The 15,047-nt window shown below is 46.1% G+C and overlaps 1 protein-coding gene across 5 annotated transcripts in view; it reads right to left on the reverse strand.

The window, feature by feature from the left end:
* The window catches only part of TMEM94 (transmembrane protein 94), a 36,216-nt gene extending 28,072 nt beyond the window's left edge, over positions 1-8,144 (reverse strand). For all 5 annotated transcript variants that reach the window (XM_079904304.1, XM_079904302.1, XM_079904303.1 and 2 more), the window contains exon 1: positions 8,023-8,144. The gene's annotated coding sequence lies outside the window, so the exon portion shown is untranslated. The remainder of the gene's footprint in view (positions 1-8,022) is intronic.
* Positions 8,145-15,047: the final 6,903 nt, after the last annotated feature.

Consider the following 15,047-nt stretch of genomic DNA (forward strand, 5'->3'; position numbering starts at 1 on the left):
CAGATAAAGTACAGGTGACTCTTTAACAAGGCGGGGGTTAGAGACACCGACCCCTAACACCACCCTCCCACCCCCCAAGCACAGTGGAAAATCCACATGTAACTTTACAGTCAGCCCTCCAAATCTACAGGTCTGCATTTGTGGATTCAACCAACCATGGATCGTGTAGCATTCTGGTACATATTTAGTGAAAGAAATCCACATATAAGTGGACTCATGCAGTTCAAGGGTCAACTATATACACTTATTATATGACCCAGTAATGGAAACATATGTCCTCAAAGAGAATTACATACAAATATTCATAGCAATTTTACTCAAAATAGCCCCAAACTGGAAATAATCCAAATGTCCACTCAGGTGAATGGATGAACATTATAAATCCATACAATGGAATTCTACCCAACAACAAAACAGAATAAAGTACTGATATACACAACAACATGGCTGAATCTCAAAAACATTTGATGAGTGAAAGAAGCCACACATAGGGCTTCCCTGGTGGTGCAGTGGTTGAGAGTCCACCTTCCAATGCAGGGGTTCAAGCCCTGGTCCGGGAAGATCCCACGTGCCACGGACCAACTAAGCCCGTGTGCCACAACTATTGAGCCTGTGTTCTAGAGCCCGCAAGCCACAACTACTGAGCCTGCGTGCCACAACTGCTGAAGCCCGTGCACCTAGACCCCATGCTCCGCAACAAGAGAAGCCAACACAATGAGAAGCCCACACACTGCAACGAAGAGTAGCCCCCGCTCACCACAACTAGAGAAAGCCCATGCGCAGCAACGAAGACCCAACACAGCCAAAAAAAAAAGCCACACACAAAAGAGCGCCTAGTGTATGATTCAATTAATATAAAATTCAGAACAGGCAAAACTAATCGATAGTGGCAGCAAGCAGATCAGGGGTTGCCTAGGGGCAGGGGAGGGAATGACTGAAAAGGGCACAGGGATCTTTTGTTTAATATCTTGACTGTGGGTGGTGACTACAGGGATATGTACATTTGTCAAAATTTTTTGAACTATATACTTAAATAGGTGCATATCATTGTATGGAAATGGCGTTGCCTCCATAGAGCTGATTTTCCAAAAGTACAGGGGAATCCGAGCTCAACTAACCTCTAAAATGCCTAGCACGTGCAAGATTTGGCAGATATAAAAGAGAAGGGACAATGAAGCAAACATTTATCCAGCACCTGTAGTGTGTTACAATAGCAGATACTTAGTAAGTATAAGGAATGGTCCTGTTTTCAAAGAAGTATAAGATGCGGTCCCTTCCCTAGAGGGATTTATAATATAGTGGTTTGGGCTATTATGAAAAAAGATAACAATTCGAGTTGGCATTGACATACTAAATGAGAATTGTAAACGGGTGCTTAGGAGTAGGAAGAGGAAGGGCTGCCCAAGCAAGAGCCACAAGTCCCAACCAAGGCACCAGGGAAGAAATGCAGGAGACTTTTTTTTTTTTAAATTGGGGTATAATTTACAATGTTGTGCTAGTTTCAGGTGTACAGCAAACTGAATCTGTTATACATATACATATATCCACTCTTTTTTAGCTTCTTTTCCCATACAGGCCATTTGAGTATTGAGTAGTGTCCCCTGTGCTATGGAGTTGGTCCTTATTAGTTATCTATTTTATATATAGTAGTGTGTATGTGTCAACCCAATCTCCCAATTTATCCCTCCTCCCGGGAGCCTTTTTGAAAGATAGTGATCTGACCTATTTGGTTAGAGCAGAAGGCCTGAGTAGGTCAGACTGAAGAAATAAGTGAAGAAATAAATGACCACATAGGACAGGGAATCAGGGGCCCGTGAAACAAAGACACCCTGAGGAGTCACTTAAGGTTTCTGAGTAGGTCCCAGGATTTTAAAAGGGTGGAGAATGGATCAGAGGGGAAAGGGAAAGAAATTACAGGCAGAAGAGTTAGAAGAAAATTACAATAACCCTGGTTTGCCATGACGAGTATCTAGACAAAGGCGGCAATGAGAACGAAGGGGTCGATGCTTCCTGCTGCCAAGCTCAGAACCAACATCAAAAAGAACTAGCGCGGGGACTTCCCTGGTGGCGCAGTGGTTAAGACTCCACCCTCCCAATGCAGGGGGCCTGGGTTGGATCCCAGATCAGGGAACTAGATCCCACATGCATGCTGCAACTAAGAGTTTGCAAGCTGTAACTAAGAGTTTGCAAGCCACAACTAAGGAGCCCGCCTGCTGCAACTAAGACCCGGTGCAGCCAAATAAATAAATATTTTTTAAAAAAACAGAACAAAGAAAAAAGAATGGGTGCCCAAGGTTCAGGCTGAGGGTGAGCTGAGGAGTTGGCTGTCCTTACCTCTTCCAACACAATCTTCATTAGCTCTGCTGGCACTCTAGGCACGCCCAACACACCAAAAACACAATTTGGTGGACTCTACTCCGCTGAAAGTGTGCTGATGGATGCATGGATATTCAGTGGGAGGGAGGTTTTTAATCACAAGTCTCGGGGTTCTATCCTTGGTGGCATCCTAGTCAATATCTTTATCAATAACTTGGGTGAGGAAACAGATGGTATGCTAAACAAATTCTTGGATAGCACAAAGCTGGAAAGGAGATCAAAGTCAAGCTCCAGGAAGATCTTGACAGGCAGAAATGATGGGCCAAATCTAATAGATTCAATTTAACTGTAAGAGGTTCGATATTAACTCCTACCCTTAGGTTCAAAAACTACTGTAGTAAACTACTACAAATGGCTTAATTAAATGCATTTTCAAAATAAACGGCATGGCCGCCCAGAGTTCACTCACATTTAGGCTGCATTAACAGATATGCCAAGTCCCCCCAAAGACAGGGCTAAGTCTCATTCCTGTGCATTTCAGAGCACACCTGAAATATCTTGTTCATTTGTGCAACACACACTTTAAGAAGGACACTGACTAAAATGCAAGGCTTCCAGAAAACAGCAACCAGGTTGGAGAAACTATCACATGAGGATTAATGGAAGGGACAGAAGATGCTTGGCCAGGACACCTAAAACACATCAGGTTAGAGCAGAGACAGAAGGGCATGATGGCTGCCAGGGGAAATAAGGGCCAGGCTTACTCTGGGAGGCTCCAAAAACAGGGACTAGATTAGGGGGAGGAAGCTATACGGAGGCCGACTGGGACTTAATATGAGCAATATCTTTTTTTTTTTTTGGCTGCGTGGCTTTTGGGATCTCAGTCCCCATCAGGGATTGAACCCGTGCCATGGCAGTGAAAGCCTGGAATCCTAAACCACTAGGCCACCAGGGAACTCCCAAGCAATATCTTTTATACATATTAGAACTGCATAAAGAAAATGGAAGAGGCCACCCTGAGAGGCAATGAGCTCCCCATCACTAGAGGGATCCAAGTAGAGGTGGGGAATTATGGAGCTAATAAATACATCAGGTAGCAAATAAGAAAGAGATGGCTTTTTATGGTCTCTTCTAACTCCGAGAGACTATGAAATCAAGAAATCCAGTAGCATCTACCCATGAAAAGATGCTCAACTCTACCCACAATAAGAGACATTCAAATTAGACTACCCCAGGGGAACAAAGCTGGAATATTTTCACCACTGGACATCAAGGTTTTATAAAGCTACAGTAATCGATGCAGTGTGGTGTTGGCCTGGTAATGGAGTCTAGAAATAGACCCAGACATATAGGGTCAATTGATTTTCGAAAAAAGGTATAAAGGCAATTCAGTGGAAAAAAAGTCTCTTCAACAAATTGTGCTGGAACAATTGAATATTCAGATGCAAAAAAAAAAAAACCTTGTAAATATAGCTTGCACCACATACAAGAGTTAACTAAAAATGGATCATAGACCTAAATGGAAAAGTGAAACTATAAGATTTCTAGAAGAAATAATGGGAGAAAACCTTTGTAACTTTGGGTTGGATTTCTTAGAATCAATACCAAGAGCATAACCTACAAAAGAAGATATTAATAAACTGTAACTGAGTGGCTGAGGATAGGAGTGGGAGGAAGAATTTTCACTGTATATACTTTTGCACCTTTTGATTTTCAAACCATATGAATGTACCAAATGTTTCTTTAAAGAGTCAGCAACCTCTCACTCCTGGGGATATATACCCACAAGAAGTGACAACGGGGACCCAAACAGATATCTGTACTCTCATGTTCACAGCAGCACTATTCACAATAGCAAAGGTGGAAGCAACCTAAGTATCCATCAACAGATGAATGGATAAACAAAATGGGGCCTATACATACAATGGAATATTATTCAGCCTTCAAAAGGAAGACAATTCTGACACATGCCACATGGATGAACTGTGAAGACCTTACGCTAAGTGAAATAAGTCAGTCACAAAAGGACAAATATTGTATGATTCCTCTTATTTGAGGGTCCTAGAGTAGTCAAATTCCTAGAGACAGAAAGTAGAATGGTGGTTGCCGGGGACTAGAGGAGGGGGGAATGGGAAATTAAGTGTTTAATGGGGACACAGTTTGGGAAAATAAAAAAGTTCTGGAGATGGATGGTGGTGACGGCTGTGTAACACTGTGAATGTACTTAATGTCACATAACTGGTTAAGATGGTAAGTTTTGTATTACGTATATTTTACCACAATAAAAAAAAATCAGCAACTTCTGGGAATTCCCTGGCAGTCCAGTGGTTAGGACTTGGCGCTTTCACTGCCGAGGCCAAGGTTCGATCCCTGGTTGGGGAACTAGGATTCCAAAAGCCACTTGGTGTGGCAAAAAAAAAAAAAAAAAAAAAAAAATCAGCAACTTCTGATTTTGCAATTGGTTCTGGCTTACATTACAAGGAATATTCACCCACTGCATTCCATGTCAACTTTAGGGATGTTTATGTTTTTTTTTTCAAATATTTATTTATTTAGGCTGCTCCTGGTCTTGATTGGGGCATGCGAACTTCTTAGTTGAGGCATGCATGCAGGATCTAGTTCCCCGACCACGGATTGAACCCAGGCCCCCTGCATTGGGATCGTGGAGTCTTACCCACTGGACCACCAGGGAAGTCCCTATGCTCTTTTCAATACACCTTTGAGTCTCTCTCCAGTATATATCTTTTTGCAGGTGTTTCCCAATATTTTTCTCTTCACCTTCCTACTAAGGAAGACTGCTATCAGGAATCTCTTTTTCAAGATGATCCTGAAATTAAGAGAACTGGGTTCATATCATTACACTATTTCTAGTTTCCCAAAGGCCGCTGTGAGCCCTGAAAGGGTCTCCTTCCCTTGGGCACCCCTCATTCCCCATCACTCTAGGCCTTTGGATGCAGGCATCAGGCCGGGTCTAAATCTGGTCCTTAACCTACTTGCCACGCCACGTGATCCTGTTTACTACTGGCTCGGCAACCACAGGCAAAGCAAAGCTTATTATTACACGAACCCCTGGTCACCAAACCACACATTTCTGGCTGGCTGGTCCCTTCGGAAGAAAAACATTCCTGCTGCAGCCCCGGCTTAGCCTTTAGTTCACCTGTGTACTGTAAACAAATCTGGGCCTGCTCAGAAACCAGAGTTCAAACAATATTTTTAAAGGAGCCTGGCTTTTAGGTCAAGAAAGACGCTCTCGTGAAACCAACGCTGATCCAATACCCAGATAAAAAAGATTAGCACACGTTGACCGGCAGAGGAGTGCCAGCCACGACTGGGAACCTTCTCACTTAAACGCCAGGAATGGATTTGAGAAAGGCTATTCTCAGAGCTCCAACTCGACTCAGGTGAGGTTAAGTCAAGCCTTGGGTGTAGGTCACATTGACAACAGCGCTACTCCCTCGCCCCATAGAAATTGTTTCCCAAGCCCGACACTGGGGAAGCAGCAGCGGGAGGAACCGAAGGAGAGCGACTTTCATTTCTCCTGAGTTCTGCAGGAGTTAAGCTTTCCGAAAGGCTGATTTTCAGCACTTGGAGCTGGTACTCCCTAGCAACTTCTCAAAATAGAAATGTGAAGGGCTTTCTGTTTTCTTCCATCTCACCGCCCAGCCCTGGCTCTCCCGGACTAATCTTCTGATGTCAGGTCACCACAAACAAGGGGTGGGAGTGGGGGGTAGGGTAGGGGTTCAAGGGCAGTTAACTCTCAATTCTTTGCTGTTTGGTTATCCAAGGGGATGGTCTGTACTCCAACTCCCTGGCCAATGCACTTCTCCATGGTCTCCACCAGTTTCCCTGTCTGTCGTTCTGACAAAAACCAGCGAGCAAGGAAGTTACAGCTGACATGGCAGTTGAAATAAGCCTTGCAGAATACATACAGTATGTGGATTTTATGTGAACATTTACCCCCAGTTCCAGTTCCAGTTAATGACAGTCTACGTTCTGATGTCTTCTGATCTTTACAGTTTTTTTTTTTTTAACTCCATGGATCATTTTCATTTGACTTTTTAGAAAATGAACCTTACTTGTGCCATTAAAAAAAAATTAAAACTACCTCATTGGATTACTAAGATCAGTTCTTCTTTTACCAAGATCACCATAAAGACATACCACCATGGTATTTCTTCTTTCTTCAGTGCTTCTTAACCTTCTTCTGCCTCTGCACTATTCTTAAACACAATCACACTCTCATTCATAACACCTCTAATGACAGTGGTTCCCCCAAACGGAGGAAGGGCTACCTTGTCCTGACTCTGCCCCTCCCTGCCTTTCCTGAGAACCACTAATTTACACCCACAAACAGAGACTACAATAAATATTAATACAAGAAATCAGCCAGTGAACTACCTGCTGGTTACTTAAAATTAAAAAATGCAAAAATATATTTAGAACCTAGTAAGTCCTAGACCCCATCCAAGGTATCCTTATATACAGACCACCTCATTTAATGCCCACAACCGCCCTGCAAAGGCTGAGAGAAGTTAGGGTACTTGGTTTTCTCAGATCACACCTAGGAAACAACCGGCTTTAGTGGATAAAGGACTCAAGAATCTGGACTTCAGAGTTCCAGTCCTGGGACCTTGATGACCCTGGCCCTTTGCCTCTCCCAACAGTTAGTCTCCACATTTGTAAAATAAAACGTTAAAATTCCCTCCTGACTTCCATCTTCTAAGAGTACCCAGGCTTAACTGAACTGTGTCACTACAGCTGAGGTGAGGGTCTTGGATAAAGCATGAGAAAACTATCATCGTCCCCAGTACACAAAATCACACACAAGAAGGAAAAGGGATTCGATACAGAGCTCCCTCCTTTTCTTCCCCAAGAGCCACACACACAAAAAAAGAGGGTGGGATGTAGCAGCACGTGACCAAATCAACGAACACGCCAAAGTGCAGCCCGTGGTCACACACCAATGAAAGAGCAGGGTTTCCCTCGTAACTGGCACCGGGCAGGGGCTCACACAGCAGCACACGAGGGACTTTAAGAACTGGCTTCAGCGGTGAGCAGCAGAGGAACGAGAGCACAGCAGAGAGATCAGTTTATAGGGTAGGAAGTAATGTTCCTCTGGTTGCTTCTAAGGAGTCTTGAAACAACTTTTTGGAAAGGCGGAAGGGGGCGGGGGCTGGTGGGGGGGTGGCAGGCAGGGCATGCTCCAAACTGCAACGTCGCTGCTCAGGGTTGAAAAGCCCCTCCGCCTCCATCCACCTGGACACAGGGGACGTAGTCAGCACGAGGGCCCGGACGGCAGCTGAGTGCGCGCGCAGGGGAGGCAACCGTATGAACTGGGGGCGGGATGGGGACTCCCAGAGATCTATAAATAAACTGAACACCAGCGCTGGAAGCCTTCTGGGCCGGGGCCCAGGCACCGCAATCCTGGGGCAGGGAGTCTTTGTTGGCGGGAGGTTTCGATTTCCGACGCCGGACCCCCAGAGGGCCAAGCCAGGGCCGAGGGCAAGTGTGAGCACCTGGGGGAAGGAAATGGCCAAGAGCTGGAGGCAAGAGCCAGTCCCTTGACTCCTCCACCGAAGGGATTCCCCCGAGACCGTTACCTGGGTGCAGACCCCAGACTCCCTCCCCTCACCCAAGAATCCCGAGGACGCGGAAGGCCGAGCCCCACGCCCCTTTGCTTCGGGCCACGGGCCTTCTAGTACTTACCGGGGCCCGGGGACCAGTCTTCCTCGCCCGCGTCCTCTCCCCTCCCTGCCCCCTCCTCACTTCGCGTCCCCTCCTCCAGGGGCCGCAGCCATGTCCGTTACTGGCAACTCCAAGGGGGTTTGCCTCCTTTCTCGGACAACGGAGTCGCGGGCTCGCTAGCTAAAGTCCTGGGTGTCGATTGGTCGCAATCCGAGACGGGCGGGGATTCTTGGCTTCTTATTGGCTGAGCGGAGCACTAGGCTGTAGCCACAACCTCCCCTCCGGGAGCCTGGCGGAATTAAGTGCCAAGTGATGCCAGTGGGAGAGCGCGCAACCACTGTCCATCCTTTTTTTTTTTTTTTTTTCCCCACTGTCCATCCTTGAACGTCATGCCGTAGCGTTTTCTGATCCAGAGTTCCTGACCAGAGGCGAGGGCACGGCTTTCACCTAGGTTAGTTTTCCTATGGAATTATCCTAAAAAGATCAACGGGCCGTCCCGACCCCCCCGCCTTTCTTTTTAAAATAAGCCCTTTGCAGAGCGCCTGTGTCTCCAAATCTCCCTCCTTGTTGCTGGGAACAAATACCTCGAGACACCTCGCTCAGAGACCTTGGAGGGAGTCCCTCTGGGACCAATACTGCTTCCAAACCGAAGCTGGAGAATCTAAGGCAATACTGCAGTTTTTCTCCTCAGCTCGGCTGAACTCTAAAGGGAAAAACAAGTTTAAAAAAATTTTTTTTCTAAATAATTAGAGAAGTCGCCTGGGAGACCTCTCTTGGGAAAACAAAGCAAGCCTGTGTCAGTATTTACTTCTGTTTTCCCAGAGATCTAAGTCTGGAGAGTTGTTTTTTTGCTTTTTAGGCTGTTTATAAAACTAGAAGAAGGTCATGGCTGGTCCTGGGAAGTAAGAGCCCCTTCTCCCTGTTAATGAATTTGATTATGTAATTAAATCTCTCTTGCTTTTCAGCTGGACAAGAAGGTGCCATTTCAGTGCCTAATCTTGTACGTTTGAACTGTTTTAGCTGTTGTCTAAAACTGGTAGAATCATGTCCCTTTCCTGAATACAAAAATCTTCTGCCGTTTATCTTCGCCAATAGAAAAAGTCCAAATCTCTCTGCCTGACATCCAAAGCCCCTCATAAATCGACTCAGGCATACATTTCCAGGCTTAACTCCCCACAAACCAAACTACTCCTGCAGCCACATAGATTCACCACCATCCCCTAAATGCCTCTGGGACCCTCCCACCTCTGCTTCTTTGCCCAAGAGTTTCCCTGTGCTTTGTAGGCTCCTTCCTACCAATAAAATCAATGTTCAAATCCACACCCATCCTAAAAGTCTACCCCAAACACTACCTGCCCAAAAGCCTTCCCTGACTTTTAGTCATTGAAACTCTGTAGCACTGAGCTTTTCTTTGTGTCTCCACTGCTGCCTTTACAAAAGTATGCTTTGCACAGAATTATTTTTGTAAGACTTCAAGCAACCTGAAGGCAGCTGGCTTATCCTGGCAGTCCACACAGCACCTTATTTGGGGGCTGGTACCCAGTAAATGTTTGCTGAACTGAACTAGTCAATTGCCTGTATCTAATGTCTTTTCACTTCATCCCAGAAGGTTTATATGGCTGCATTTGGAAGGTTAGCAGGTGTAACATAGTCATCCTGCCCTGCTCCACTTTGTACCCCAGTCGCCTCTGGCCATACTTGTTTCTCTGTTCCGTTGGGTTTTATGAATATCACTCAACAAATTTGAACTGAGTGCCTACCAGTTTCAGGGGCTGTGCCACAGTCCTTCACTGTGCACTGACCATCCCCTCTGTCAATCCCCCCAGCTATAAAACTTTGCCTAAGATGGGACTTCCCTGGCGTTCCAGTGGTTAAGACTCCTTGCTTCTACTGCAGGGGGCACAGGTTCCATCCCTGGTTAGGGAACTAGGATCCAGCATGCTGCACAGCATGACCTAAAAAATAAAAATTAAAAAAAAAAAAAAAACTTTGCCTAAGAAGTAAATCAAATCACTCGATCCAGGGCTTCCCTGGTGGTGCAGTGGTTGAGAGTCTGCCTGCCGATGCAGGGGATGCCGGTTCGTGCCCGGTCTGGGAAGATCCCACATGCCGCAGAGCGGCTGGGCCTGTGAGCCATGGCCGCTGAGCCTGCGCGTCCAGAGCCTGGGCTCCGCAACGGGAGAGGCTACAACAGTGAGAGGCCTGCGTACTGCAAAAAAAAAAAAAAAAAAAAAAAAAAAAATCACTCGATCCAAAACATACTGATACACCCACTCTAAATTCACCCTGGCTAGACTTTTTGTGGCTTTGAGGTCTCTATGGCCATGTCTTCTTGGTTGTGTAGTAACCCCAGGCAGCTGTACCAATCCTTCTTCACTTTTCTGGAGCTTTCCCTATCTCTCCCTACCAAAATGACCTTGATGGGAAGACCAAGGGCTTCCAGTGGAGATGTCTCATCTACTTCATCTACTCCTATTCCCCTTTCAACATTCTTCCAGGGAAGAGATACTCCTCTTCCTTTCCCCATCTGTATCCTCAATCCCTTGCCTCACCCCAGCCTATTTCCCATCTCTAGGCTTAGCTTATGCTGTTTGCGGTGCCTGAAATGCCCTTCTCCTTTCTTTCGAACTCCCGATCATCCTTTAAGATCAGATTGGCTTGTCCCTGCTCTGTAGATAACTGTATCATTTCACTTACCACGTTGTTTTATATCTTCGACAGCAAAATAATATTAATAATACATTAGTATCCAAGGTCTCTTTCTCTCCTCCTGGATTCTGTCCGTGCCTGTTAGGTTGCCAGATCATTGCACAGTATCAGAAGAGTAGAGGAAAGGTAGGACTGAGAAAGGCAAGCCTTGAGTGATTGGGTTTACTTTGGATAGGATGCAGAGTTACCGGCAAATGAGAGCAGTTGGGTTTGAAAAGGGAGCAGGAGAAAGTGAAGAGAGAAGAGCCAGGATGGTACGGGGTTAGGGAAGAGCCGGAGGAAGTTTGGAGAGAGGAAAAAGAGAAGCTTTAGAGCAGAGTGAGAAATGCCTTAGGGGAGTAGGTGGAATACCTTTCCCCCGTTAGTCTGATACTGTACAGTGAATGACCTGGGAACCGAACAGGTAAAGACAGAATCCCCCTTAGCAGAGAGGAGGAGGGAAAGAGAAACGAAGAATAGGATTTTAGGAAGGTTTCTCGTAAATCATTTATGTAATTCCCCCTTTGACGTTTTTCTCAAGAGACTACAATGAGATCTGAAGGGCTTCCCTGGTGACGCAGTGGTTGAGAGTCCGCCTGCCAATGCGGGGGACACGGGTTCTTGCCCCAGTCCGGGAGGATCCCGCAGGCCGCGGAGTGGCTGGGCCCGTGAGCCGTGGCCGCTGAGCCTGCGAGTCTGGAGCCTGTGCTCCGCAGCGGGAGAGGCCACAGCAGTGAGAGGCCTGCGTAACGCAAAAAAAAAAAAAAAAAAAAAAAAAGATCTGAAGTTGCTTTGCAATTACTTTTGAATGCCAATTATCATTTCTTTGTATGATTCTGTATAGATACTGGACGTATCCATCCCTAGGCTTTATGTAGTTAATAACATTGTCTAATTATATGTCATTTCTCTTCCTGTGAGCCCCTTGTGTCCAAGGACAATGTCTTCTTCATCTTTGTGTCACTGTCGATTAACAGAGTACCTGGCACACAGTAGGTGTCTGGTAAATGTTTGTTGAATAAGTGAGCTGGTGCTCAATTATCCTCTCTAGCATCTTTAGTTGCTTCCTGTCCATTGGATCCTTTCCCCTAGCTATATAAACTTTCATAGTTCTCATCTCTCCTTAGAACAAAAGAGGGAGGGGGAACAGTAGAGGGAAAAGAGAAGGAGAAGGGGAGAAGAAAGAAAGAGAGAATGAAGGAGGAGGAAAAAGAGGCCTTCAATACTAAATGGTCTGGGCTATGTGACGCTCCTCTGCCATATAGCTAGTGAATCAACGAGCAAGAAATTCCCTCTCTGTGGGCTTCCCTGGTGGCGCAGTGGTTGAGAGTCCGCCTGCCAATGCAGGGGACACGGGTTCGTGCCCCGGTCCGGGAAGATCCCACATGCCGCGGAGCGGCTGGGCCCGTGAGCCATGGCCGCTGGGCTTGCGCGTCCCGAGCCTGTGCTCCGCAACGGGAGAGGCCACAACAGTGAGAGGCCCACGTACCGCAAAAAAAAAAAAAAAAAAAAAAAAAGAAATTCCCTCTCTGTGAACCTAAAACTGCTGTAAAAATATGAAATCTTAATAAAAAATTAATTAGAAAAAAAGGGGACTTCCCTGCCAGTCCAGTGGTTAAGACTCCATGCTTCCACGGCAGGGGGCACGAGTTCACAGCACAGCCAAAAGAAAAAAAAAAAAAGCTCCCTTTCTGTCTGTGATGTTATGTCTCTGTTAGACTAGCCAGTGTAGTAACACCTGATGACTTCACCTTAGCTACTACAGTCAACAGAGAATCACTGCTTCATTTATTATATTTTGTGGCCCTGGGGAATATTTAAGAGACGTAGCTGAAAAACTCAATGTCGTGTGACTGTAAGAACCATGTTTCAAATATTGTTAAATCAGCCTGGAATAAACTCCTTCAAGACTGACCAACGTGGGCTTCCCTATTGGCGCAGTGGTTAAGAATCCACCTGCCAATGCAGGGGACACGGGTTGGAGCCCTGGGCCGGGAAGATCCCACATGCCATGGAGCAACTAAGCCCATGCGCCACAACTACTGAGCCTGTGCTCTAGGGCCCATGTGCCACAGCTACTGAGCCCATGTGCCACAGCTACTGAAGCCCATGTGCCTAGAGCCTGTGCTCCGCAACAAGAGAAGCCACCGCAATGAGAAGCCCACACACCGCAACGAAGAGTAGTCCCTGCTCACCACAACTAGAGAAAGCCTGCACGCAGCAACGAAGACCCAATGCAGCCAAACAAAAAATACTGACCAACGACGTCCTGCTGTGTTGGTCTACCTGCCAATCCATCAGCAGTATTTACTGAGTTCCCTGCATGTGCCAGGCCTGGGGCTGGATGCTGGGCATAGGTGGAAAAAAAACCTGTCAGGATCACTGCCCTCAAGTGGTTATATTCTACTAGAGGAGACAAGACATTAAGCAAGTAAATAATTATGTCCTCTCAAGTGTGCAAAGTGCAGCAAATGAGCATCTCTAATGGGATCCTGGTGACCACATCTTGGGTGGCTGGGGAAGGTGAGGGAGGAGGTGGCATGTGCAAAGGCCCTGAGGAAGGAGGGTATGAGACTGAGGAACTAAAGGGGATTCCTGCAGGAAAGGGGAAGAGTGGAGTGATGAGAGATGAAGCTGGAGAAGGAGGTGGCAACTCATTCGGGGTCTTCTGCACCACGTTAAGGGTTTTGACCTTTATTCTGAGAGCATCAAAAAGCCATTGGAGGGACTTCCCTGGTGGCGCAAGAATCTGCCTGCCAATGCAGGGAACATGGATTCGAGCCCTGGTCCAGGAAGATCCCACACACTGCGGAGCAACTAAGCCCGTGCGCCACAACTACTGAGCCTGCACTCTAGAGCTCCCGAGCCACAACTACTGAAGCCCGCGTGCCACAACCACTGAAGCCCGCGTGCCTAGAGCCTGTGCTCCACCACAAGAGAAGCCACCGCAATGAGAAGCCCACGCACAGCAACGAAGACCCAACGCAGCCATTAATTAATTGATTAATTAATTAATTAATTAATTAAAAAAGGAAAAGCCATTGGAGCGTTTTAAGCGAAAGAGTACCTGCGATCTGATTGGTGTTTATAAAAATACTCAGGTTGGCTACTGAGTAGAGAATGGATCATAAGGAAGCAAGAACAGCTTTGAGAGGCCCAGAGAGGAAGCCTGGCAGTAGTGTGAGCAACACTGTCCCTGTGCTAAACTGGTGGCTGCCTGGGTGGTGAGTAGATGTCTTAAGAGATCTTTAGCAGGTGAACTACGCAAAACTTAGTGATTGATTGGACTTAAGGTCTGGGGAGAAAGAGGGAAGGGTGACTCCTAGGTTTCTACGCCCTTGACCTCATATAGTGTCAGTTATAACGACAAAGCACCTGTTCAGCTCCAGGTGCTTCAGAAAGGCTAATTTAGAGCAAAGGACTGAACACAACATCAGCCGGAAAACATCGCTGTTTGTTTGTGACTTCACTTCACCTCGGTGGAAACATGGGAGGTGAGTAAGAAAATGTGAGCAACTCAGCAGGGCTGATTCAGGTTCTTGAACAAGGAGTGACACGCTGAATCCCATCCATGCAGAAACACGCTCCTCTCCCCTCGCACTGGAGCATCCTTCGTCTTGCACCATCCTTTCAGCCTAATCAGGTGTTTAAAAGTGACAGGGTGAAATGGTGATTGTTTAGATTCCTGGGCTGAAATTCTTTTAACTTGTCTGAGCTAAACGCCCCAATCAATTAGAGTCCCTTGCCAGAAATCATACTTTCGGGGTCGACATTCTGCAAATGGCTAAGTGTTGATTGTTGCTGCAGCCGAAGCTTCAGACCCACCTATGGACACTTCCAGGCTCTTTGAAAGGAGGGACCAAATGATCAAAGGACGTGAGCAGACAATTTACATAAGAAGAAACCAAATATTAGGAATTGTTATTTTGGAAGAAAGATTCAATCTCACTAATAAGCAAAGAACGTTAAATTAAAACAAATCCAAGGAACTCCCTGGTGGTCCAGTGGTTAGGATTCGACACTTTCACTGCTGAGGGCCCAGGTTCGTTCCCTGATCAGGGAACTAAGATCCCGCAAGCTGCGCGGTGTGGGACAGCCCCACAAAACAAGAAAAATGAAAACAAATCCAGAGGAGCCATTTCCCATTTGTTCAATTAAATAAAATAATAAAATTTAATAATGCTGAAACTGTAGTGAAACTGGTAGGTTTAAGCATTACTTTTTGATTGCAATCTACATTCTTATAATATCTGTACTGGGCAATCTGATAGCAGGTGATAAAGAACCATAAAATGATCAACTCTTGATTATCTCTTTTTATGGCAGTACAGCTTTAGGAAATAATCCCAAAGCTTTGT

This window comes from Stenella coeruleoalba, assembly GCF_951394435.1.
Source record: "Stenella coeruleoalba genome assembly, chromosome: 19".
Taxonomy (NCBI): Eukaryota; Metazoa; Chordata; class Mammalia; order Artiodactyla; family Delphinidae; genus Stenella; species Stenella coeruleoalba.